At 49.4% G+C, this 26,375-nt stretch overlaps 1 long non-coding RNA gene across 1 annotated transcript in view; it reads right to left on the bottom strand.

Moving 5' to 3' along the window:
- LOC119969969 overlaps positions 1-25,817 on the bottom strand; it is a 32,390-nt gene extending 6,573 nt beyond the window's left edge. The window contains exons 1-2 of the long non-coding RNA XR_005461494.1: positions 25,397-25,817; positions 19,079-19,206 (exon numbers count right to left, since the gene is read on the bottom strand). This is a non-coding gene — a long non-coding RNA (uncharacterized LOC119969969). The remainder of the gene's footprint in view (positions 1-19,078; positions 19,207-25,396) is intronic.
- Between the last annotated feature and the right edge of the window lie 558 nt (positions 25,818-26,375).

Genomic DNA, 26,375 nt, shown 5'->3' on the forward strand with positions numbered 1-26,375 from the left:
TCAGTGGGAGGGGTCGTAAAATGTTTCTGAACTGGACTCAGGTAGTGCTGCAACGTTGAAGTTGCCGTCTTTCAGATCAGGGGCTAAATTCTCCGACCCCCCACAGGCCCCCGCCGTGGCCGGAGTTCTCCGCCACCCGGGAATCAGCGGGAGTGGGAATCACGCCGCGCCAATCGGCGTACCCCCGGCGGTGATTCTCCGGCCCGCGATGGGCCGAAGTCCCTCCGCTGTCGGCCTCTCCCGCCGACGTGGTTTCAACCACCTCTGGTGACGGCGGGATTGGTGGCGCGAGCAGGCCCCGGAGGTCCTGGGGGGCGGGGTGATCGGACCCCGGGGGGAGCCCCCGCAGTGGCCTGGCCCGCGATCGGGGCCCAACGATTGGCGGGCAGGCCAGTGCCGTGGGGGCACTCTTTTTCTTCCGCCGCCACCACGGCCTCCACCATGGCGGAGGCGGAAGAGACTCCCCCTACCGCGCATGCGCCGGTGGTGGCGTCAGCGGCTGCTGACGCACCGGCACATGCACGAACCGGCGAAGGCCTTTCGGCTAGCCCCGACGCCGGGCGTCAAAGGCCGTTGGCGCCGGTTTTGGCGCCATTCGCCGTGGCGCCAACCACTCCGGCGTGGACCTAGCCCCTCAATATGGAGAGGCCCGATGCCGGAGTGGTTGGCGCCATTCCGCTACGCCGTGGCCCCCCGCCCCGCTGGGTAGGGGATAATCCCTCCCCAGATATTAAAACGAGGGTCCCATGTTGGTATTCGGCTGGATATGAAAGATCCCATGGCATTGTTTCTCCCTGGTTTCCTGGCCAATATTTACCCCTCAATTGACGGGCAAAATTCTCTGTTTGGGAGACTACGGGCGAAACATAAATGCGGCGCCATGCCTGAACTGAGGCATCGCTGTGATTTACCCGGCTCGCCTTGCCCTGTGAGATCTAAAGGGATCTCCTGAGATGTTGTGATCTGGATCCCACCCAAAATGGGCGGGATTCCTATCTGGCTGATCTGCATATTAAAGTGCTGCAGTAAGCAGCACTATGACATGCATTCGCTGGAGTTACCCAGAGCGCGGGATCAAACCGCCGCGCCTCGCAGACCCCGATTGAGCGTCGGTTAGTATTGGTCTCCACAAACAGGCACCAAGTGTCACTACATACCGAGGTTCTACCTGTCCCCGCTGTTACGAAGGATGGGCCTGGCCTCATTGCCGCGGAACGCTCCAAGTAGTTGGACCGTGCCATACCAACTGTCCCTCGTGGAAAGATTTTAAGAAAAACACCTTTGACCAGAAGGCAATGAAGCAGTGGTCAGCATGTAATGTCCTCAAGGCCCTCAGGGAAAAGGAGACTGTGGAGGACGTTGGATGATTCCCTGAGCAGACTGTCAGAGCCATCTGGCAGAATGCCTCATCACCAGAACTTACAAACAAGCACCAAGACCTAACTTGGCTGGTGGTGAGAAGGGCCCTCCCTGTCAGATTCTTCATGTACACCCGAAGGCTCAGCACCGTTGCACGCTTCCCTCGGAGTGGCTGTGGGGGAAACGAGATGGTCACCCACCCCCTTGTGGAATGTGCCTTTGCAAAGCAAGTCTGGAGTGAGATGCAGTGGTATCTGTCAAGGTTCATCCCGAGCAGCTCTGTGACACAGGACTCTGTGCTCTGCGGACTGTTTCCAGGGGGACACACCGAGACAGATATCAACTGCTGCTGGAAGGTCATCAACTCAGTGAAAGACGCTCTTTGGTCTGCCCGAAACTTGCAGATCTTCCAGTGCAAAGAACTGTCCTCGACCGAGTGTTGCAGACTGGCACATTCCAAGGTCCAGGACTACGTGCTGAGGGACGCACTCAAGCTTGGGGCAGCTGCCACCAAGACGCAATGGGGAAAGACCACTATGTAAGGTCTCATCAGCAAATGTACACCGAGGGGTGGGTAACAGTGTAAAACCCCTCGGTCCGGGTCTTCAATACCCCAATGTATAAAAGAAACATGACAATGTAAATATTTAAGAAAGAACTGTAACATAAAGAGGGATATGTGTGTAATGCCATCCCAATTGAATGGAAGAAAGACAAGTGAATGTGTAACTTTGATGGAAATGTAGTCAAGACAATTTGAAATGTTCTGTAATGTTTATTAGAGATTTTATGAATAAAGTATATTTTTTGAAAAAAAAGTGGTCTCCACAAACAGGGACCAGCCGCCACGGCACTTGGGAGGGTCTCCCAGCAGATCGGGGCCCTCTGGGTGGCTGGGCTTTGGGCAGGGTGGTACCCTGGCACTCCCAATGCCAGCCTGACAGCCTGGGCCTCCCGTCGAGCACCCTGGCAGTGCAACATGGGCACACTGGGTGTCACCCTGACACTGTCAGACGGCCCAATATGGCAGTGCCAGGCTGCCGCGTGGAATTTTGCCGCCGCCGGGTATTAGGCTCCGGGCTGCTCTGCCTTATTAGGTGGGGTGTGGGCACACTCGATGATCCCCTTATGGGTGGGTTCAGATGTTGCGGGTGGGTGGGCGGGTTTGGGGGGTCGCCAGGCCACCCCTCTCCTGAGGGGGACACCCGAAGTCCATGGACTTGTCACCCAATCAGTACTTGCTCTTGCCGCCAGCAGAACAGCTACCCACCCCCCCTCTAATTTTCAGTAGTTTTTCAGCTTTTGTTTAGCCTCCCGCTCCCCCTCCACTGCCATGGCACCCAGTCCATGTTTGTAAATATTTGGAGTAATTCACGTCAGCAGACGTCTGCCTTAGAGGAGGGGAGCATCGCGCAGGTATGGAGCATAGTGTGTCCTACCCGCTAATCACATCTAAATGCCGGTTTTACATGCCGCCGCCAGCGGTGCCCGACATAAACCTTGTTATTGCCACTTGTGAGTGACCGGAGCATAGCGGCCGAATTGGTGCCAGGCGGGACCGCGATTTGGGCCGGACGCCCGATTCACCGCCCGACCGCAGTTCGTGTTTGCGGCGCTGTGAGGCAGAGAATTCCGTCCAACGTCTAAAACAAAACCAGATTAGCTGGTCGCATGCTGCATGTGGGAGTTTCCAATTCTCTTCCCGCACCTAGTGACGCACGAAGGTTAGACTTCCGTCCGTTCCCAAAGCTGGTAATTCCTGGGACAGGACCCATGTCTGTCGCCCAGGGGCTTAGAGCTTGAGGAGCGCCACTCCGCATCAAGCATGGATGACCAGGAAGTTTCACCCGCTCTTACCGCCAGCCATTGGCATGTTGGAAGGGGTTTGCAGGTTGGCACACTCACCTTCTTTGACCGCATTACAAACGCGGTCAGGCTGTCAGGTCCTGGGGTGGGGCTTGAACCCAGAGCTTCTGTCTCAAGGAGGCAGGGATGCTACCCACTGCACCACAAGACCTATGTGGGAGCTTGCTGTGTGCATATCGTCCGCCATGTTTCCGACATTACAGCAGCGATTACAATTAAAAAGCACTTCCTTAGCTATAAAGCGCTTTGAGAATCTGGTAAAAACCGTTGTACAAATGCAAGTCTGTCTTTTTTCTTTTACCTTGTTTTAGCTGCATCAGTGGGTACATGACCTTAGAAATCTGATCTGCTGCAATTCAGAGAGACTTTCATCAGGCTTTGTGATAACTAAGAACGTTCTAAGAACATAGAACGGTACAGCACAGTGCAGGCCCTTCAGCCCACGATGCTGTGCTGACCATTTATCCTAATCTCAGAACAACCTAACCTCACCCCTTCAATTTACTGCTGTCCATGTGCCTGTCTAAGAGTCGCTTAAATGTCCCCAATGAATCTGACTCCACCACCTCTGCTGGCAGTGCATTCCACACACCCACCACTCTCTGTGTAATGACTCCCTCTGACATCTCCCCTATACCTTCCTCCAATCACTTAAAAGTTATGTCCCCTCGTGACAGCCATTTCCACCCTGGGGAAAAGTCTCTGGCTATCCACTCTATCCATGCCTCTCATCACCTTGTACACCTCTATCAAGTCACCTCTCTGCCTTCTTCGCTCCAGTGAGAAAAGCCCTAGCTCCCTCAACCTTTCATCATGAGACATGCCCTCCAGTCCAGGCAGCATCCTAGTAAATCTCCTCTGTACCCTCTCCAAAGCAGCCACATCCTTCCTATAATGAGGCAACCAGAACTGGACACAATATTCCAAGTGTGGTCCAACTAGAGTTTTATAAAGCAGCAGCAAAACCTCATGGCTCTTAAACTCAATCCCCTGTTAATGAAAGCCAACACACCATACACCTTCTTAACAACCCTATCAACCTGGGTGGCAACTTTGAGGGATCTATGTACGTGGACCCCAAGATCCCTCTGTTCCTCCACACTTCCAAGAATTCTGCCTTTAACCCTGTATTCAGCATTCAAATTCGACGTGCCAAAATGAATCACTTCACATTTGTCAAGGCTGAACTCCATCTGCCACTTCTCAGCCCAGCTCTGCATCCTGTCAATGTCCTGTTGTAACCTGCAACAACCCTCAACACTATCTACAACTCCACCAACCTTCGTGTCTTCGCCAAACTTACGAACCCACCCTTCCACTTCCTCATCCAAGTTATTTATAAAAACCACAAAGAGCAGAGGCCCCAGAACAGATCCTTGCGGGACACCGCTGGACACCGGGCAGAATACTTGGCATCCACTACCACTCATTGTCTTCTTTCGGCCAATCAATTCTATATCCAGACATCCAAATTTCCCTGTATCCCATGCCCCCTAACTTTCTGAATGAGCCTACCATGGGGAACCTTATCAAATGCCTTACTGAAACCCATATACACCACATCCACTGCCCAACCTTCATCAATGTGTCTTGTCACATCCTCAAAGAATTCAATGAGGCTTGTGAGGCATGACATGCCCCTCACAAAGCCAAACTTTGTTTTTCTAAATAATCATGAATCCTATCTCTCAGAATCCTTTCCAATATTTTGCTCACCACAGATGTAAGACTGATGGATCTATAATTCCCAGGGATTTCCCTATTCCTTTCTTGAATAGGGGAACAACATCCGCCTCCTTCCAATCATCCAGTACTATTCCAGTGGAGAGTTAGGATGCAAAGATCATGGCCAATGGCGCAGCAATCTCCTCCCTCGTTTTCCGTAATAACCTTGGGTATATCCCGTCAGGCCCAGGGGACTTATCTATCCTGATGCTTTTCAAAATTTCCAGCACATCCTCCTTCTTAATGTCAACCTGTTTGAGTCTATTAACCTGGTTCACACTGTTCTCATGGGCAACAAGGTCCCTCTCTCTAGTGAATACTGAAGCAAAGCATTCAGGCGGTATGCTCCCCCCCCCCCCCACGCCAGGCGGGAATCGGCGGGGTGCCGCACGAATCGCACCACGCTGCCCTGATCCCCGCATGCGATTCTCCCAACCCCCGAAACCAGCGCCGCGTGAATCGCGCCGGGCCGCTCGGAGAATCGCGCCGCTCCGGCACGACAGGGTCCCGCCGGCGCCGTCCATCCCTGGTCGCTGCCGGCGGGAACTCTGCGGGAACGCTCGGGGATGGCCTGTGGGGGGGGGGCTCCTTCACCGGGGAGGGGGCGTCCTCCGAAGGGGGTCTGGCCCAAGATCGGGGCCCACAAATTGGAGGGCCGGCCTCTTCCCCCCCTCCCCCCCGGGGTCTACATTCGCCGTGACCGTCCCCTGAACACCCACGCCATACTGCATCGGAGCCGGCGTGCGTAAGAAGTTCCCCACGCATGCGCAGGATGGGACGGCCCAACTGCGCATGTGCAGGATTGAGCTGCCCCAACTGCACATGCGCGGGCAGGCTCGGTGCCCACTCCAGCGCCGTGCTGGCCCTCTGTGGAGGCCAGAATAGGTCGTGCCCAGGCCCTGTTCGTGCAGTCGTGAAACGCGGCGGCGTTCATGACGGCGCGGGCACTTGGTCCGCGGAGCGGAGAATTGCCCCCTTCATTTAGGGCCTCCCCAATCTCTTCAGACTCGAGGCACAAGTTCCCTCCACTATCATTAATTGGCCCTACTCTCAATCTGATCATCCTCTTATTTCTCACTGAAGTATAAAACGCCTTGGGGTTTTCCCTAATCCTTCCCGCCAGGGCTTTTTCATGCCCCCTTCTAGCCCATTTTTGAGTTCCTTCCTGGCTACCTTGTAACCCTCTGGAGCTGAGGCAGATCCTTGCTTCCTCAACCTTCCGCGAGCTTCCTTCTTCCTTCACCTTACCATTCCTTCCTCTTCTCAGAGGAACAAAACTATCCAGCACTTGCAGCAAGTGCTCCTTAAATAACCCCCACATTACTGTTGTGCATTTCCCTGAGAACAATTGTTTCCACTTTATGCTCCTCAGCTCCTGTCTAATAGAAGTATAATTTCCCCTCCCCCAATTAAATACCTTCCCATACTGTCTGTTCCTATCCCTCTCCATGACAATGGTAAAGATCAAGGAGTTGTGGTCACTGTCATCGAAATGCTCTCCCATCGAGACATCTGACACCTGGCCTGGTCCGTTGTCGAGCACCAAGTCCAATATGGCCTCCCCCCGAGTCGGCCTATCTACATATTGAGTCAGGAATCCTTCTTGTACTCACCTGACAAAATCTGCTCCGTCCAAACCATTTGCACTGTTCCAGTCAATATTTGGGAAGTTGAAGTCACCCATGACAACAACTCTGTTACTTCTGCACTGTTCCAAGATCTGACGCCCAATCTGTTCCTCTATCTCTCTGTTGCTACTGGGGGGTCTATAGAAAACTCCCAATAAAGTGACTGCTCCTTTCTTGTTTCTGACTTCCACCCATACTGACTCAGTAGACAAACCCTCCTCAACTACCTCCTTTTCTGCAGCTGTGGTGCACTCCCTAATTAATAGTGCCACTCCCCCTCCTCTTTTACTTCCCTCCCAGTCTTCTTAAAACATCTAAACCCCAGAACATCTAACAACCATTCCTGCCCCTGTGAAATCCACGTCTCCGTAATGGCCACAAACCATCATAGTTCCGAGTATTGATCCATGCTCTAAGTTCATCTCCCTTATTCCTGACACTCCTTGCATTGAAACAGACACACTTTAACCCATTCCACAGAATGGAACTTTTCTCTATCAACTGTCTATCCTTCTTCACAGACTTGCTGCATACTATTTCTGCCTGTTCAATAGCTACCCTATCCTCCGATCCGTAGCTCTGGTTCCCATCCCCCTGCCAAACTAGTTTCAACCCTGTCGAAGAGCTCTAGCAAACCTCCTGGCCAGGATATTGGTGCCCCTCCAGTTTAGGTGCAATCCGACCTTCATGTCCAGGTCCCACCTTCCCCAGAAGATATCCCAATGATCCATATATCTGAAGCCTTCCCTCCTGCACCAGCCCTGTAGCCACGTGTTCAGCCGCACTCGCTCTCTGTTCCTTGCCTCACTTGCACGTGGCACCGGTAGCAATCCTGAGATCACTACTCTGCTTGTCCTGCTCTTTAGCTTCCAACCTAACTCCCTAAAACCTGCACACAAAGTGGGAGCAACAGGTTTCCTGAATTTTGTTCTGATGGGGCAAGAATCCAATGAAAAATAAATCCATACAAAATATTTTTTGCACATTGGTAAATTGATCGTTGCAGCCGCCTCAGTAGAATAAATGTGGAAAGCACAAATCTATACGAATACCGGTGACATTTTCCACCAAATGCCTCATGAATTCTTGCCCCATCAGAACTCAATTCAGGAAACCTCTCGCTCCCACTTTGTGCACAGGTTTAGTTTAGTACAAGCTGGACTACCCGCCCTACGTCACAGAAATATCTCCATTCAATTTTATGGGGTTGTGGGCTAGACCAGCATTTGTTGCCCATCCCTAATTGCCCTTAAGGTGAAGGTGGTAGTGAGCAGAACCATTGCAGTTTGTTATGACACCCTAGACTATGGTGAGGTCAATTCCAGTCCCACTGGACCCGGAGTTGCAACACAAGTGAATTAACCAATAATTCTTAGAAAAATACCCAAAGCATTTGGCCCTTGGCTGCCCAATAATTACAGTCACCAGGTTTGTAAGTTTACACACAATTACCGTTTCATTATAACAAGGACTGTAATGAAACATGCAGCCAGTACAACTGGTTGACTATTACTTCCTTATCTCCCACTTTTACTTGCCCTCACCCCCTGCACGCACAAACACACAATCCAGGCAAAGACAGAGGGTAGGAGAGGGGTGAAAATAATAGGTAAAAAGGAAAAAAGAGTCCTTGTTTCAGATGCTTGCCTTTAAACAGACTTTCCTTTAAAGTAAGCTTTCAGATCCAGGTCTCTGTTTGCAGCCTGTAATGGTTTTCACTGTAGTTTAATTCAGGCAGGTTGTCTGTCGGTTCAGGAATACATCACCATATACTATGTTGGAACTTCTGGAATTCCTCATTCTCTCTGCTGCTTGACTTAAAGATATATGTCCATTAAGCATCCATGGATCAAAAGTGGTCATGGCAAAAATAAAGAAAGGGAAAATAAAGGAATCGACAAGAAGGACCCCTACAAGCCCCTGGGGTGCAGGTCCACCCACAGTGCTGTTACGGAGGCAGTTCCAGGATTTTGAGCCAGCGACAGTGAAGGAATGGCGAAATATTTCCAAGTCAGGATGGTGAGTGACTTGGAGGGGAAAAATGGAAAAAAAAACTAGCCCCCCACCTCCCATTCTAATCCCACCTTTTGGTGTCCGCTCCATAGCCTTGCAAGTTACAACACTTCAGGTGCAGATCCAGATACTTTTCAAATGAGTTGAGAGTTTCTGCCTCCATAACCAAGCCAGGCAGCGGATTCCAGACGCTCACTGCCCTTCCGGTTAAGACGTTTTTCCTCATGCCCTCTCCAATCATTCAACCGTTCTACATTTCCAACTTTTCTCATGAAAGGCCACAGCCCTAAAACATTAACTCTTGTACCTCGCATCGCCGATGCTGCATGACCTGCCGACTACGTTCAGTGTTTTCCATTTTAATTCCAGATTTCCTGCATCGCCAGTATTTTGTCCGTGGGAACAAAATTTAAAAAAAATAAATTCAGAGTATCCGATGCCCCTTTTTTCCAATGAAGGGGCAACTTAGCATGGCCAATCCACCTACCCTGCACATCTTTGGGTTGTGGGGGGTAAGACCCACGCAGGCGCAGGGAGAATATGCAATCTCCACACGGGCAGTAGCCGCGATCGAACCCGGATCCTCAGCGCTGAGAGGCAGCAGTGCAAACCACTGCGCCACCGTGTCACCCGGGAACTATTTTAAATGTTTGATTTTTGATTCTCGTCCAACAATCGTCAGTTGGGGAATAATTTCATTGATATTACGAATCGAAGGATATAATGGACTTGATTTCTTTTTCTCCTTCTGTGACAACATTACTAATCTGATGCAATATGCTTCAGTGATGTGTCTGTGCCAACTCCAACATTCACCTCCCCCGCCCCCCCTGCCCGAATCGCCGTCATTTCCCATGTATGTGTCTGTCTGTATATTCAGCAAGAGGAAAACCTCCTGCTTCTCCAGGGAATGTGTGTTATATTTGTTGACACATTTGATCTGAGCCAGACGTGATCAGTAGCGGGCAAAAAAAAACCCAACGTTGAATTAAATCTCGGTGTCAACGGTATTTCAAGGTGCACAACATACCCGAGTGGGAAACCGTGCTGAATCGTTCTTTCCCTCGTTAACAGTCTCTGTTGTACTTTTTAATCAAACAAAGAGATCACAACAGATTAGCTTTTCCACGAACTGTAATCCCGCTCATTCATGCGTGCACCTGGAGGCGTTTGCCGTATTAGTAAAATGCGTCTCAGAGGCATGTGCATAAAAATTGGATAGAAATGACATTAAAGACGGTATGACAGTGAACTCTGCTACCAGTGCTTGAGGGAAGATGCAGAGCAGCGGCAGGCAGACATCTAACTCAAAGTGACAGGCAACAAAGATACAGTTTTATGGATCACTGCGAGGCTCCTTAAGACCGATAATGCCGGGATCTGCATGAAAATACTGTTTGGGATTAGTTATTATCTCCTGCAGGTGTAAAGTGAGCCTTATAGGAGGCGTTAAACACATTCAAAGCTTTCTTCCAGGTCAAACAGGGTGAGGAAAGAGTGTGCAACATGCTCGATTCACTGTCAGCAATAGACTGCGAGCAAGATGATCACTGCCGAGCAGTCAGCACATATCAGTGGTGGGAGACCTGAGAACCTTTGAGGGTTTCTTCCTGGTAGTTAAAAACGCTGCCCGCCTGTTGAAGCAAGTGGTGTCCCTGAAGCAAAAGGGGGCTGTCCTGAAGGTGGTTCACAGAGTTTCAGGCTCAGCGAGAGAGTATTTCACCTTGTATTTCATTTACTTGCCCACTTTTAGAAATACAAAGGATATGTGACAGGGCAGAGAGGTCTGTCAAACATTGCCACGGGAAAGCAAGGAATACTGAAATCACGAGGTTCAAGAGCAAGTGAACGATGTTGTCCCTGCTCACTGGTAGTTTATATCACGGCACCCTTTGAGTTAAATGCTGCATCCTGTCAATTGTCGCTGTAGCTGTTTAAATTACATAGATACATAGAACATACAGTGCAGAAGGAGGCCATTCGGCCCATCGAGTCTGCACCGACCTATTTAAGCCCTCACCTCCACCCTATCCCCATAACCCAATAACCCTTCCTAACCTTTTTTGGTCACTAAGGGCAATTTATCATGGCCAATCCATCTAACCTGCACATCTTTGGACTGTGGGAGGAAACCGGAGCACACGGAGGAAACCCACGCAGACATGGGGAGAACATGCAAACTCCGCACAGACAGTGACCCAGCGGCGAATCGAACCTGGGACCCTGGTGCTGTGAAGCCACAGTACTAACCACGTACTACCATGCTGCCCTGATTGAGACTAAATTGAGACTAAATTATTGAGCTGGAATCTGCAGTCAATGGTAAATGGACCATTGTTACATTTGCATTTGCTCACCGACTTCCTGCATTGTCAGCCAATGATCTAAAAAACAACAGCCTCGTTTACAGGGGAGTGAGCGGAACAAGCAACGGGGAGGATGTGCAGACTCCGCACATACAGTGACCCAAGCCAGAAATCGAACCTGGGACCCTGGAGCTGTGAAGCCACAGTGCTAGTCACCTGTGTTACCTTGCTGCCCTGTGCTGCCCTGTGCTACCTACTAGCAGAACTCAGACTTTGTGGCACCTCAGAGGTTGGCAGGACCGCTTTGATTGGTTGGCTGGTGGCCAATGGACTAGCCAGAAGGGCGTATTCTGCCTGGTAACAGGTGGTCACCGCATCCTACAGGAACGGGATGATTTACAGAGACCTAAGAAAAGCAGAGTCGGGTCCCTGGACACTCAGGGGAAAGGACGTGCTCTCTCTCATGTTTTCTCTGGAAAATCTGCTGTATTTCTGAAACTGCAGAGACCTGAATGAATCCACAGTGAAAAACCACTTTAGACTGGAAACAGAAGACTTCAAACTGAAAGCCTAAAGTTAAGAAAGGTGTGCTAGAAACAAACATTTTAAACAAAGACTCTTCTCTTTTAACTTACATCCTTATTTTTACACCCTTCTTCCCCCCTCTGTGTTTGTCTGTCTTTTGTGTTTGGATAGACGGTAGGGTGAATTTAACTGGGGGGGGGGGGGTTAGGAATTAGATATTAGTTAACCTGTTGTATTTACTGCATGTTTAATCATAGTTACTGTAATTAATAAACTTAATTGTGTTTAAATTTACAAACCTGGTGACTGTAATTCTTGGGCAGCTAAGGGCAAAAACCTTCATGTGTTTCTCTGAGAAATATCTGTTCATTTCAATTGTGTTGCGACTCTGGGTCAAGTGGGGTTGGAATTGACGCCGCGCTAGACCAGGGTGCCGTGACATGAAGGAACGCAATCTTGATGGTGCCTTTCATCTCTAGTCCATTGATGTTGCTGTCCGATTGTTACTTTAATAATAAGTGTCTTAGCCCCACCATTGCCTCTGCTGCAGAATATCACCCTTTGCCTGCTGACTTACATTGGTTGGGAAATTTTAAAATTCTCACCCTTGTTTTGAAATCCCTCCATGGCTACCCGTGGAGTACCTTTATCAAAAATTGACGTGATTGCACAAAATGTAATTTTATCACCCGCCAAATTTGTCACATCCTCCAGCCCCACAGGCTTGCCGGATCTCCGTGCTCCCCCAATTCTAGCTTCTGGCACGCTCCAAATTTTAATTCCAAATCCCTCAAATTCCTCTCCGACATCTCGTTCCAACTCTCTCCTCCTTTAAGGTGGCACCTTAAAGCCTGCTGCTTAGACTATCCTTTTGATCATCTGTACTGACACCTCTTAGCTCGATACCCACATTTTTATTGATTGCACACTTGTTGATTCCTGGGACGTTTTGCTGTGTTAAAGATGCTGTATAAATGCAAGTCGCTGTTGTTATTTTGTTTCTGGGGGCAACCGTTATCACAGCAGCCTTAGCAGATGCTCAATCATGCCTAACTTCTGTGCTGAGACACAGAAAGTGGTGTATGGAAAACCCAGTGCACAGTTCCATTTGGGCTGGTCTGTCTATCACAGGGTCGTAAAACAGAAAGGTGTCCGCAGCACGTCCAAAATTACACGGAGAAGGACTGGGACGGGAAACAAAGGTTGAGAATGGAAACAATGAGGCAAAGAAGCTTTGCTGTTGAACAGATACACAGGCCATCTAGGATAGAGGAGTCTGAGGCATTGACTGAAACATATTGCTATCTTTATTGCATGCCGTCCCATATTAGATTGAGCAGCGTTGGAGCGCTGTTTAAAACATTGAGTCCAATTTTAACCTAATTCGATTGGGAATTCCAGGGGAATGGTGGCTTCATAGCAAATCCAACGTTGCTCTCCACTGATTTAAACGGGAGTAAAATTTGGCGGGTGATAAAATAACATTTTGTGCAATCGCGCCAATTTGCCGAAAGGTGGGCTCAGTCAACATTTCTCCAATTGTCTTCCTTTGCATTTGCACACGCAAGAACCACAGATCCCGGGCGAAATTCTCCGACCCCCGCAGGGTAGGAGAATCGCCCGGGACTGGCGAAAATCCCGCCCCCGCCATGGCCGGAATTCTCCCCCATCCGGGAATTGGCAGGGGTAGAAATCACGCCCCGCCGATCGGCGTGCCCTCTGCGCCGATTCTCCGGCCCGTGATGGGCCGAAGTCCCGCCGCTGAGAGGCCTCTCCCGCCACCGTGGTTTGAACTGCCTCGGGATTGGCGGGATTGGCAGCGCGAGCGGGCCCCCGGAGTCCTGGGGGGTGGCCAGGCCCGCGATCGGGGCCCACCGATCGGCGGGTGGGCCAGTGCCGTGGGGGCACTCTTTTTCTTCTGCCGCCGCCACGGCCTCCACCATGGCAGAGGCGGAAGAGAACCTCCCTACCGCGCATGCGCCGGTGGTGACGTCAGCGCCAGCTGACGCACCAGCGCATGCGTGAATCCGGCGAAGGCCTTTTGGCCAGCCCCGACGCCAGGGGGGCGGGTGGTTGGCGCCGGTTTTGGTGCCAGTCGGCGTGGTGCCAACCACTCCGGCGGGGGCCTAGCCCCCAAAGGTGCGGAGAATTCCACACCTTTGGGGAGGCCCGACGCCGGAGTGGTTGGCACCTCTCCGCTACGCCGGGACCCCCCGCCCCGCCGGGTAGGGGAGAATCCCAGCCCCCAAGTTAGATACAGATGAGAAAGGCCATTCGTGCCTTCCAAGTCCATCCATTACCAAAGTAGCGCTAATCTCCTCACTACTGTGTATTTCTGGTTCGTTGTCTGTTTTTTGGGGTAACTTCTCCAGTCCTTCCCGCCACAGGAATCGTCGTGGGCTGGAAGGACAATTTGACGGATTGTTTATAGGTCCGTTGACCACGGGTGGGAATTTCTGATCTGCAGAAGAGCATGGCCGGAAAAGTCCACCCTGAGTGTTTGTCTCAGAGCAATGAAGAGAAATGTTAGTTTCTAAACTGTGCAACAGATTAATTTACAGAATTTATTGTTTTCAAATATCGCTACAGTCACAAAATGTCTGCACTCACTTTTATGCGTGCTCAGCTTCTAGGTCTTCCTGTTTACTTCAGCTATGAATTAACACCCAGCCATAATCAATCAAGCACGTGAGCATAGATCACTAACTAATGCAATCAAACTCAGAACAATTAAACCACTGTCCTCTGTTCCTTTTATGTGATTAAGCTACTTGCCAAACAGAATCCCTTGCTATTCTTTGATAACCTTACAAAGAACTTCTCAAATAATTTCTTGCACCTGAGCTCCCTCATCTACATCATGGTTTAATTTGAAATATTGCCCTGACCATTCCTGTATCACTTACTAATTCATTCTGGTAAGGCTGAAAAGCCCCGCCGCACCCATTTTCGGGTGCAGCGTGCCCCAGCCAGCAGCGGGATTCTCTGTCCTGGCAGCCAGCCAATGGGGTTTGCCATCGTGGGCACCCCCACGCCATCGGGAAATCCACGGGCGTTGGTGCGCTGCTGGTGAAATGGAGGATCCCGCCAACGGAGAATCCAGTCCAGGGTTTCTCAGGTTATTCCTGGTGTGACCTGGGTCAGCCTCACAGTTTTGTTTATCTCTCCGAACTGCAACCAGGGCATGAAGCCTGGTGAGCAGAAACAGCGCTCAAATTGTTGTCCAATCCGGGCACTATGCCATTTGAACTTTCTCCAACTGGAGAGCTTTGCAACTGAGTCTACGTTCACACACACACTCCCATCAGCATCGTGCTGTTCCTCCTTTCCAACCTCTGGCTGCTTAAATTAATTACAGGATGATCCAAAGTACGTGTAACGCAGTGGAGAGTGATCGATCTTTTTGTTAAGTGAAGTATAGAGGAATTAGTATATGGATCAGTGGTCTAATTGAGTGACAGCACATGCTGAAGAGGCTGAATGGCCTGCTCCTCTTCCTATGTGCCTATCAGGAATTACAAGTTTGCTGAGTGCTTTATTGGTTAGCTTGTTGAAAGAAATGCCTCATACTTAAGAGGCAGTTTAGAAGAAGGGGGTTTCATCGAATCTTATAAATTGCGGCTCAAAAAGCAGACGACGGCCCCATGACGGGTATGCCAATGTTTAAACTTCGACTGGAGTTATTTGCTGTAATACCATTTGTCTGGTGGAGCCGGGAATGCAGGAGGCGAAAGAGGCCGGTGTGCTGGCCTTTGCGTCCCTGGTAGCCCGGCGGAGGATCTTGTTGCAATGGAAAGATGCGAGACCCCCAAGCGTGGAGACCTGGATCAATGACATGGCGGGATTCACTAAGCTGGAGAAGGTCAAATTCGCCCTGATGGGGTAGGTACAGGGGTTCTTTAGGCAGTGGCAGCCTATCCTCGACTTTCTGGCTCAACGATAGGGAACTAGGTCAGCAGCAGCAGCAACCCGGGGGGGGGGGGGGGGGTTTCAGGGGGCATTGTTTATGTTAATTTAATTTATTTTAAATTTATTTTGTTGTTCATTGGGTTTGGGTGTGGGGGGGTGGTATTGTTATATGCGTTGTTACGGGTCCGGGGGGGGGGGGGGGGTGTTTATTATTGTTATTATTATTGTTCTGTTGTTATACATTTTTCAAAATTTTCAATAAAAATTATTTTAAAAAATATATAATTTGTCTGTTTCTCCCATGTACCCTTCTATATTCTTACATTTTAAATGTTGAAAACATGATATAACCAATTTTCACCCCTTAATCTTTGATGTTCATAGGATCCCTACAGTGCCGAAAGAGGCCATTCGGCCCACTGAGTCTGCACCGCCCCTCTGAAAGAGCACCCCACCCAGGCCCACTCCCCCGCCCTATCCCCGTAAACCCACCTAACCTGTACATCGTTGTACTGCGGCATGGTGGCATAGCGGTTAGCACTGCTGCCTCACAGCTCCGGGGTCCCGGGATCAATTCCCGCCTCGGGGACTGTGTGGACTTTGCACATTTACCCGTGTCTGCGTGGTTTTCCACCTGGTGTTCTTGTTTCCTTCCAACGATGTGCAGGTTGGTTGGATTGACCATGCTAAATTGCCCCTTAGTGTCCAAAGATGTGCAGATTATGGGGTAGGGGGAGAGTGGGCAAGGGTAGAGTGCGAATTCGAAAGGTGGGGGCAGACTTGATGGGCCGAATGGCGTCCTTCTGAACTGTAGGGATTCTATCTTTGTGCCACCATGCCACCCATTCAGACAGATTTGGTCAACAATCCAGAAATAACATGAAGATCATATTTACTTTTAACTGTAGGCAATTTTAATGCAAAGGAAATAATACTCTTGTGAAACATCACTCGCTCTAATGGGAGAATTGGTTTTGTGAATTAGAATATTGAAACCTCGCATTTCCTTCAACACAGCAGTGCAATTGGCCATCTGGGTTTTGTGATCTATTTCTCTTCCCCATCAGAGAGCGGAGATGAGCTTTTATGCACAGTTTAAAGATAATGAGAAACAAATAGAAAAATGTATGGTGAAAATGTAATTGCGATCATTAATGTTGTCTCAGTTCTGGCGATCTTGACAGTCAAAATGAATGATAATGGCTCAAATAGGCTCCGACACAGTCTAAAGATGTTCATGGGGATCTCTCAGGGTGGATGTCAAAGATAATGAGAAAGACTAGCCTTAAAGAGAGTGTAACAGGGAAGGCTACCAGATAGATGTTCTTGAAAAGAAGCCTGTAATTTTTCAAACCATGCTGAAGATTGCTGAACAAATATTAATCAATTTCCCGAGGTATTGTACAGAGAAAGTCGGACACGATGGTTGCTGTCTATCAGCACTGGCTCAGTGGGTAACTCACACAGTTTTGAGGCCATAGGTTCAAGTCTCCCTTCAGAGGTTTGAGCCTGGAGTCTAGGCTGACACCCCATTACTGCGCTGAGGGAGTGATGCACATTTGGAGACGTTGGGCGGGATTGTCTGGTCATTCCCGCTGGCAAGATCTTCCGGTGCTCCGGCAACAGATGGCGCAAACAAGAGGAAAACCTGTTGGCAGTGGTGGGGCTGGAAGATCAACCCCGAAAAACCCACTGGGCGGGAGGTGGGGGGTGTTTGAAAATCTTGGCCGTTTTCTTTTGGACGGGACAGGGCAGCACGGTCGTACAAGTGGATAGCACTGTGGCTTCACAGCGCCAGGGTCCCAGGTTCGATTCCCCGCTGGGTCACTGTATGTGCGGAGTCTGCACGTTCTCCCCGCGTCTGCGTGGGTTTTGTTCGGGTGCTCTGGTTTCCCCCTACAGTCCAAAGACGCGCAGGTTAAGTGGATTGGCCATGATAAATTGCCCTTAGTGACCAAAAAGATTCGGAGGGGTGATTGGGTTATGGGGTTAGGGTGGAAGTGAGGGCTTAAGAAGGTCGGTGCAGACTCGATGGGCCAAATGGCCTCCTTCTGCACTGTATGTTCTACGTTCTACAAGACCGTAAAATCCTGCATTTCTCTCTCAGTTGGACCACGCAGTCACGGGGAGAACGCGCAAACTCCACACAAGCAGTCACCCGAGGCCGGAATCGAACCCGGTTCCCTGATGCTGTGGGGCAGCAGTGCTAACCACTGTGCCCTGAACACTAAAGAAAACCGTCTCTGGTTGCAACTCTCAGGAACCATTCTTCTGCGTAAATAAAAGGAAATGGAGTTACGTTTATGCACAACAAACTATGGGGTTATGGTCAGGGTTAAGGTTAGCTACATGGTACTGCTCCTTACAGCCTTCAGCATGTCATCCCACCTATCTGATTACTTCATATTGACATCCGCAGATCTTACGTTAGTTGGCAAAATATCCATGTGGGGAGGCGAGGGTGCTGTGAATTTTGTGACTGAACATGCACTGCCTGAAAGGTAGCGTCCAATGGGAATTGGATATATACTTGAGGGGGGGAGGGGCAAGATTATAAGTACAGCAGGAGGAGTAAGACTAATTGGATAGCACTTTCAGAGGAGAACGCATAATAGGCTGAATGGTCTCCTGTGCTGTACGGCTCCACCCCAGCGGAAAAGGAAAGATGCTTTCTCTTGTAAAAGGCTGGAAGGTTGACACGTTTTAAAATGCCAAGGGTAGTTTAAGAAGCTGGTGGCTGGTGCACAGAGCTGGATATCTCTAAGTGATAGGATGCTCACTGTCTAAAATGATAATCTTTATTATTCTCACAAGTAGGCTTACACTAACACTGCAATGAAGTTACTGTGAAAAGCCCCTAGTCGCCACACTCCGGCGCCTGTTCGGGTACACAGAGGGAGAAATCAGAATGTCCAAATTTCCTAACAGCGCGTCTTTCGGGACTTGTGGGAGGAAACCGGAGGAAACCCACGCAGACAAGGGGAGAACGTGCAGACTCCGCACAGACAGTGACTCAGCGGGGAATCGAACCTGGGACCCTGGAGCTGTGAAGCAAAAGTGTTAACCACTGTGCTGCCCAAGCCCTGGGGCTCTTGACCTGCGATGGTTTTTGCCGCAGGTGCAGTGTGCGACGTGATGGTCTGCGAAGGTATCCGCTCTTGGCTGCTGCCAGCAGATTGTGTCTCCTCATGGATCTGCACCATTCAGCGTTTCCAGAGCTCCCCCCACTGTGCTCAGTCCATCACACTGGACTCAGACAAAATCTGTTCGTTTCAGAAAGATTAGTCCCCAAAGAACCCTCAACATTAAGCTGCCGAGTGCAATTTCCGTTCTGGAGCTATCTTCCACTACTCCCATCTCGTGATGCCCCATCCGTCCAGCAAGTGTTGGTTGATGGCATCCGGTACCTTATTACACTGGGCCATCTCTCTTGTGCCAGGCTGACGCTGAGTGTTGGCAGATTATTGGACTGTTTCCTTTCTCATCCACCTACATAAACCTTCAGCTGAGCCACTGGAGACACGCAGAATAGGAATCCGAATTGGCTGCGCTTGTTTCCCAGTTTGAAGGTGCCAGGCCCAGTTGCGGTTCATTTTCGGTACCTCACAATCACAACGAACAAAGAAGGTGTGAAAGCAGGAACCTTCCTGGCCTCCTTAGCTCAGTGTCAAGATTCAGAGAGGGGGGGCCTAACTTCCGCGGCGTGCCAATCGCAGCCTGATTGCCTCTCCACTCCTCAGTACTTACCCTTTCTACCTGATGTTCTGACTTGGGTCAGTTGTGGAAGGTGCAGGACAGTGGGTTCTCAAGGCCTTGTGCTGAGGGCAGTCTCCCGGAATTGAAGGCCAGTCTTGAGGACACCTCCGCCTGCAACCCTGGAACAAAATCAGACACACATTTCATAGAATCACAGAACCTAAAGTGCAGAAGGAGGCCATTCAGCCCATCAAATCTGTGAAAGAGCACCCCGCTTAAGCCTACGCTTCCACTCTATCCCTGTAACCCAGTAAACCCCAATTAATCTTTTGGACACAAAGAGGCAATTTATCACGTCCAATCTGCCTAACTTGCACACCTTTGGTCTGTTGGAGGAAATTGGAGGAGACCCATGCCAACACAGGGAGAACGTGCAATCTCCACGCAGGCCGGAATTGAACCCGGGTCCCTGGGGCTGTGAGGCAGCAGTGCTAACCACTGTGCCACCGTGCTGCCCACAGAGGTAAGGCATTAGCTGTTGTAAAGCAGGTAAGTTTAAAGGCCCAGCCACCTTGAGAACCCATGGGGACGGTAAGTGCAGACGGTTTGTGGGGTTAGGATTAAGGGATGGGTGGGGTAGGACAGGGTGTATTGGGAGGATAGAATGGTAATTGAGGGGTTTTGGTTTATGGAAGGGTGTTAGGTGGTCAGTGGGGGCTTGTGTGAACAATGGGGGTTCTCGGGTTCTTGGGGGGGGGGGTCTGTGGGTTTGGGATAATTGGGGGTTGGATGTGGTTAGGGAGTGGGGGAGGTGTTGTCGGTGGTGGTGAGGTCAGTAGGTAGGGTGGGGGCGTAGTCAGTGGGGGATGATTGGGATGGGTAGCCGGGTTGGGGGGTATAGAGGTTTAGTCATGGGGTGGGGATGGAATTTGCCGGTGTTGGGGGGGGGGGGGGTGTACTGGAGGGGGTCCTGTAGAGCCAGGACATTGGGGAGGCATCCATGGGGTACCATGAGGTAGTCAAGGGGTGGGGGTAGCAGCGGAGCATGGGGGGTTCATCGGGGGTCTCCATGGGATGTTGGGTGGTAGTCGGTGGATGGTGTCTCCTGTGGAGGTCAGGTGGGGTTCAGTACTATAGTTACCCGGGAGTTACAAGGGGATTTTAATTCTTTTAACTGATACTGGGTAACTTGGGTAAGACAATCGTAACCTTCTGAAGCCTGTGATTGAATTTGGAGTCTCAGATGGTTCCCATTGCAGGGCAATTTCCCAACAGGAGTTTCAGCTTCCTGAGCCAACGTTCTGTGGGAACTTCCAGGAGAGGGATGGTGGTGGTGGCGGAACTCCTCCACAAAGCTTTGGGGTACCCCCAGTTACGACACCCTGGAGATCAGAAGTTATGGGCCTTGCATATGTCACTGCAAGAGGCCACAAAATGTGACACGACTTGTGTGGCCCGGGTGAGAGAATTTGGGATATTTGTCCTCACCGTTCATGTCTCTGACTGCACAGCTGTATGAGACTGGGGTTAATACCTTCATAATTTGTATTTTGTACTTATCCTCCACTTTTGCTGTGGAAATGATCCTGCTTTAATTGGGATAGTTTCAGTCATGTGTTCAGTTTGCTGCAGTTCAGAAACTCTCTGATTGACTAGACTCTGTTCACTGAGTGCAAAATTGAGCCCGGTTGTGCCCATTCTTTAGTTGCCATGGGCGCTGTCCAGGGACAAAATGGCATCTAATAATAATAGAACATAGAACATAGAACACTACAGCGCAGTACGGGCCCTTCGGCCCTCGATGTTGCGCCGACCTGTGAAACCATCTGAAGCCTATCTGACCTACACTATTCCATTTTCATCCATATGTCTATCCAGTGACCACTTAAATACCCTTAAAGTTGGCGAGTCTACTACTATTGCAGGCAGGGCGTTCCACACCCCTACTACTCTCTGAGTAAAGAAACTGCCTCTGACATCTGTCCTATATCTCTCACCCCTCAATTTAAAGCTATGTCCCCTCGTGTTGGTCATCACCATCCGAGGAAAAAGACTCTCACTGTCCACCCTATCTAACCCTCTGACTATCTTATATGTCTCTATTAAGTCACCTCTCAGCCTTCTCCTCTCTAACGAAAACAACCTCAATTCCCTGAGCCTTTCCTCATAAGACCTTCCCTCCATACCAGGCAACATCCTAGTAAATCTCCTCTGAACCCTTTCCAAAGCTTCCACATCCTTCCTATAATGTGGTGACCAGAACTGCACGCAGTACTCCAGGTGTGGCCGCACCAGAGTTATGTACAGCTGCAGCATGACCTTGTGGTTCCGAAACTCAATCCCCCTGCTTATAAAGGCTAGCACACCATATGCCTTCTTAACAGCCCTATTAACCTGGGTGGCAACTTTCAAGGATTTATGTACCTGGATGCCGAGATCTCTCTGTTCATCTACACTACCAAGAATCTTGCCATTAGCCCAGTACTCTGCATTCCTGTTACTCCTTCCAAAGTGAACCACCTCACACTTTTCCGCATTAAACTCCATCTGCCACCTCTCAGCCCAGCTCTGAAGCCTATCTATGTCCCTCTGTATCCTATAACATCCTTCAGCACTATCCACAACTCCACCGACCTTCGTGTCATCTGCAAATTTACTAACCCATCCTTCTACACCCTCTTCCAGGTCATTTATAAAAATGACAAACAGCAGTGGCCCCAAAACAGATCCTTGCGGTACACCACTAGTAACTGAACTCCAGGATGAACATTTGCCATCAACCACCACCCTCTGTCTTCTTTCAGCTAGCCAATTACTGATCCAAACCGCTAAATCACCTTCAATTCCATACTTCCTTATTTTCTGCAATAGCCTACCGTGGGGAACCTTATCAAATGCCTTACTGAAATCCATATACACCACATCAACAGCTTTACCCTGATCCACCTGTTTGGTCACCTTCTCAAAAAACTCAATAAGGTTTGTGAGACATGACCTACCCTTCACAAAACCGTGTTGAGTATCGCTAATCAACTTGTTCTTTTCAAGATGATTATAAACCCTATCTCTTATAACCTTTTCCAACATTTTACCCACAACCGAAGTAAGGCTCACAGGTCTATAATTACCAGGGTTGTCTCTACTCCCCTTCTTGAACAAGGGGACAACATTTGCTATCCTCCAGTCTTCCGGCACTATTCCTGTCGACAAAGACGACATAAAGATCAAGGACAAAGGCTCAGCAATCTCCTCCCTGGCTTCCCAGAGAATCCTAGGATAAATCCCATCTGGCCCAGGGGACTTGTCTATTTTGACATTTTCTAAAATTGCTAACACCTCCTCCTTTTGAACCTCAATTCCATCTAGCCTGGTCGACTGAACCTGAGTGTTCTCCTCGACAACATTGTCTTTCTCCAGTGTAAACACTGACGAAAAATATCCATTTAATGCTTCCCCTATCTCCTCTGATTCCACACACAACTTTCCACTACTATCCTTGATTGGCCCTAATCTTACTCGAGTCATTCTTTTGTTCCTGATATACCTATAGAAAGCCTTAGGGTTTTCCTTGATCCTATCCGCCAACGACTTTTCGTGTCCTCTCCTCGCTCTTCTTAACTCTCCCTTTAGGTCCTTCCTGGCTAACTTGTAACTCTCAAGTGCCCTAACTGAGCCTTCATGTCTCATCCTAACATAAGCCTTCTTCTTCCTCTTGACAAGTGCTTCAACTTCCTTAGTAAACCACGGCTCCCTTGCTCGACAACTTCCTCCCTGCCTGACAGGTACATACTTATCAAGGACACGCAGTAGCTGTTCCTTGAAAAAGCTCCACATTTCGATTGTACCCATCCCCTGCAGTTTCCTTCCCCATCCTATACCTCCTAAATCTTGCCGAATAGCATCATAATTGCCTTTCCCCCAGCTATAATTCTTACCTTGCGGTATATACCTATCCCTGCCCATTGCTAAAGTAAACATAACCGAGTTGTGATCACTATCACCAAAGTGCTCACCTACATCTAAATCTAACACCTGGCCGGGTTCATTACCCAGTACCAAATCCAATGTGGCCTCGCCCCTTGTTGGCCTGTCTACATACTGTGTCAGAAAACCCTCCTGCACACACTGCACAAAAACTGACCCATCTATAGTACTCGAACTATAGTATTTCCAGTCAATATTTGGAAAGTTAAAGTCCCCCATAACAACTACCCTGTTACTCTCGCTCCTGTCAAGAATCATCTTTGCAATTCTTTCCTCTACATCTCTGGGACTATTCGGAGGTCTATAGACAACTCCTAACAGGGTGACCTCTCCTCTACTGTTCCTAACCTCGGCCCATACTGCCTCAGTAGACGAGTCCTCAAGCGTCCTTTCTACGGCCGTAATACTTTCCTTGATTAACAATGCCACACCCCCCCCTCTTTTACCATCTTCTCTGTTCTTACAGAAACATCTAAATCCTGGAACCTGCAACAACCATTCCTGTCCCTGCTCTACCCATGTCTCCGAAATCGCCACAACATCGAGATCCCAGGTACCAACCCATGCTGCAAGCTCACCCACCTTATTCCGGATGCTCCTGGCGTTGAAGTAGACACACTTCAAACCAGCGTCCTGCTTGCCGGTGCCCTCTTTCGAACTTTTAACCCTATCCCTGACCTCACTACTCTCAACATCCTGTACACTGGGTCTACAATTTAGGTTCCCATCCCCCTGCTGAATTAGTTTAAACCCCCCCGAAGAGCACTAGCAAATCTCCCTCCCAGGATATTGGTACCCCTCTGGTTCAGGTGAAGACCATCCTGTTTGTAGAGGTCCCACCTACCCCAGAATGAGCCCCAATTATCCAGGAAACCAAAACCCTCCCTCCTGCACCATCCCTGTAGCCACGTGTTCAACTCCTCTCTCTCCTTATTTCTTACTTCGCTGGCACGTGGCACGGGTAACAACCCAGAGATAACAACTCTGTTTGTTCTAGCTCTCAGCTTCCACCCTAGCTCCCTGAATTTCTGTCTCAAATCCCCATCTCTCTTCCTACCTATGTCGTTGGTACCTATGTGGACCACGACTTCGGGCTGCTCCCCCTCCCCCTTAAGGATCCCAAAAACATGATCAGAGACATCACGAACCCTGGCACCTGGGAGGCAACACACCAACCGTGAGTCTCTTTCGTTCCCACAGAACCTCCTGTCTGTTCCTCTAACTATGGAGTCCCCAATGACAAGTGCTCTGTTCCTCTTCTCCCTTCCCTTCTGAGCAACAGGGACAGACTCTGTGCCAGAGACCTGCGCCCTATTGCTTACCCCTGGTAAGTCGTCCCCCGCAACAGTATCCAAAACGGTATACTTGTTATAGAGGGGAACGACCACAGGGGATCCCTGCACTGCCTGCCGGTTCCCTCTGCCTCCCCTGACGGTAACCCATCTACTTTCTTCTTTTACCTGAGGTGTGACTACCTCCCTATAACTCCTCTCAATAACCTCCTCCGCCTCCCGAATGATCCGAAGTTCATCCAGCTCCAGCTCCAGGTCCCTAATGCGGCTCTCGAGGAGCTGGAGTTGGGTGCACTTCCCGCAGATGTAGTCAGAAGGGACACGAGAGGTGACCCTTTCCTCCCACATTCTGCAGGGGGAACATTCAACTGCCCTAGCCTCCATTCCCACTGAACTAACTTCCCAACTATTCCCAACTAATCTTTATTATTGTCACAAGGAAGCTTACATTAACACCGCAATGAAGTTACTGTGAAAATCCCCAAGTCGCCACACTCCGGCGCCTGTTCGGGTACACGGAGGGAGAATTCAGAATGTCCAATTCACCTAACAGCACGTCTTCAGTCTAATGGGTGAAGGAGATAGGTTTGCTCATCCCCAATTGCTTTTGAGAAGGTGGTGGTGAGTTGCCTTTATGAACCACTGCAGTCTAGGTGGTGTAGTTACACTCACAGTGCTGTTAGGGTGGGAGCTCCAGGACTTTGACCCAGTGACAGCGAAGAATTGACAATATACTTCCAAATCAGGATGGTGTGTGGCTTGGAGGAGAACTTGCAGGTGGCCGTATTCTGTTACCCTTGTCCTTCTAAATGGGGAAGGCTGCGAGTTTGGGAGGTGCTTTCAAAGGAGCCTTTGCGAGTTTGCACGTCAAAACGTTCACGGTACAAACTGGAGTCACCACACCAGTGGTGAAGGGAGTGAATATTTTATGGAGTGGACGGCCAATTGAGATTATTTTAGATGGTGTCACGGTATCATGCGTGCTGTTAGAGCTGCAAATAATCCAGGCAAGTGGAGTGTATTCCATCACACTCTGACGCTAGCCTTGTAGATTGCGAACAGACATTGGGGAGTCAGAAGGAAAATTACTTACCACGGAATTCCCAGTCTCTGGGAGCCACAGCATTAAGTGGCTGATCCAGTTAAGTTTCCGGTCAATGGCCTGCTGGTGAAGGGTGATCCAGTGATGGTGAATTCCGTTAAATATCGAGCGGAGGTGATTTCACTCTCTCTTGCCGGATGTTTGCTCAGCTGTTTGGCTGCTCGCTCATGTTTCCAGGTCCAGTTACCCTCCCTGCCCTGTTAACAACTCAGAACTTCAGCAACTTGCCAAGCAAGGAAAGTTTTGCAAGAAGCCAAACGCAGGAAGGCAAGGCTGACTAGTGTTGGATGCATTGACGCTGCAAATCACGGCCCATTTATCCTTTTTAGGTCCCTTGACAGTCCACTTTGGCACTCGATCAATTCCTCCGCTGCCTGCCTATGATTGGACAGCTGAGCCACTCTGACCTAGCCCTGTCTGCTGCCTCCTGGGAGATTCCGTGTGGGGGACCGAAGGATCCTTGATTCCACTCCAATTGTTCCCCCATCAATAATAATTTAATTATATAATTGTCCATTTAATCATAATTTTAAACTTTACAATGCATCAATATTCATCAAATAAATTGAAATATATATACATATTTCCAATTATCTCTACTTAAATATGCATCTAATTTCACATCACAATTAATCTTTAAAGTGACAATTTTTACTGTATTACTTAGTTGCATTACAGGATTGATCATTGCCCGACTTCCTGTGCAACATTTCATAAATCATCATTTCCAAATTCTACTCAACGAACACAATTAATTATTAGTTTAATATCTTACCGAGTCAGGTTCAGTAAATCATCATGTCAATTTTTGTCTTTCTTCATCACAATGGGTCACATTTTTCATTATTTCTGTCATTTTGGCGCATTTCTAATTACGGCTAGGCTGCACTTGGGAACGCAAGGCAACAGAGGAGTATTGTGTGCGAATATTGCCAGAAAACTGTTTTGTGTTGCTGTGTGTGAGAGAGTG

Source organism: Scyliorhinus canicula, chromosome 8, assembly GCF_902713615.1.
Source record: "Scyliorhinus canicula chromosome 8, sScyCan1.1, whole genome shotgun sequence".
Lineage (NCBI taxonomy): Eukaryota > Metazoa > Chordata > Chondrichthyes > Carcharhiniformes > Scyliorhinidae > Scyliorhinus > Scyliorhinus canicula.